Here is a 1,045-nt window from a genome sequence, read left to right as displayed (position 1 = left end):
CTTGACAGAAACTTTCGAAAAAGAAGAAGTGATGGCAGCCGAAAATAATAACAATGGTGGAGATGCAAGGAAGATGCTTGGTGACTTTATTGCACCCTCTTCTGACTTCTGTGGAAGGAGCATCTCAATTTCTGCAATTGGAGCAAACAACTTTGAGCTTAAGCCTCAATTAGTTTCTCTAATGCAGCAGAATTGCAAGTATCATGGACTTTCATTGGAAGATCCTCATCAGTTTTTAGCTGAATTCTTGCAAATCTGTGACATTGTTAAGACCCATGGGGTTGACCCTGAGGTCTACAGACTTATGCTCTTCCCTTTTGCTGTAAGAGACAGAGCTAGGACATGGTTGGACTCACAACCTAAAGAAAGCCTAAACTCTTGGGAAAAGCTGGTCAATGCCTTCTTGGCAAAGTTCTTTCCACCTCAAAAATTGAGCAAGCTTAGAGTGGAAGTCCAGACCTTCAGACAGAAGGAAGGCGAATCCCTCTATGAAGCTTGGGAAAGATACAAGCAATTGATCAGAAGGTGTCCATCTGGCATGCTTTCAGAATGGAGCATTATATGCATATTCTATGATGGCCTGTCTGAACTGTTCAAGATGTCATTGGACAACTCTGCTGGTGGATCTCTTTATCTGAAGAAGACGCCTGAAAAAGCCTAGAAACTCATTAAAATGGTTGCAAATAACCAATTCATGTACACTTCTGAAAGGAATCCTGTGAATAATGGGACAACTCAGAAGAAAGGAGTTCTTGAGGTTGATACTCTGAATGCCATATTGGCTCAGAACAAAATATTGACTCAGTAAGTCAATATGATTTCTCAGAGTCTAACTGGAATGCAAGCTGCATCCGGCAGTACTAAGGAAGCCTCCTCTGAAGAAGAAGCTTATGACCCTGAGAATCCTGGAATAGAAGAAGTGAATTACATGGGAGAATCCTATGGAAACACTTACAATCCTTCATGGAGAAATCATCCTAATCTCTCATGGAAGGATCAACAGAAGCCTAATCAAGGCTTTAATAATAATAATGGTGGAAGAAAC

The 1,045-nt window shown here is 41.0% G+C and overlaps 1 non-coding gene across 1 annotated transcript; it reads right to left on the bottom strand.

Moving 5' to 3' along the window:
* Positions 1–436: 436 nt before the first annotated feature.
* LOC112753404 (small nucleolar RNA R71) lies at positions 437–540 on the bottom strand. The gene has a single exon (XR_003177792.1). It is a non-coding gene; the product is annotated as a small nucleolar RNA R71 (small nucleolar RNA).
* Positions 541–1,045: the final 505 nt, after the last annotated feature.

The sequence above is a fragment of the Arachis hypogaea genome, chromosome 15 (genome assembly GCF_003086295.3).
Source record: "Arachis hypogaea cultivar Tifrunner chromosome 15, arahy.Tifrunner.gnm2.J5K5, whole genome shotgun sequence".
Lineage (NCBI taxonomy): Eukaryota > Viridiplantae > Streptophyta > Magnoliopsida > Fabales > Fabaceae > Arachis > Arachis hypogaea.
The sequence above is the reverse complement of the archived record's forward strand: the minus strand, read 5'-3'. Positions and strand labels throughout refer to the sequence as shown.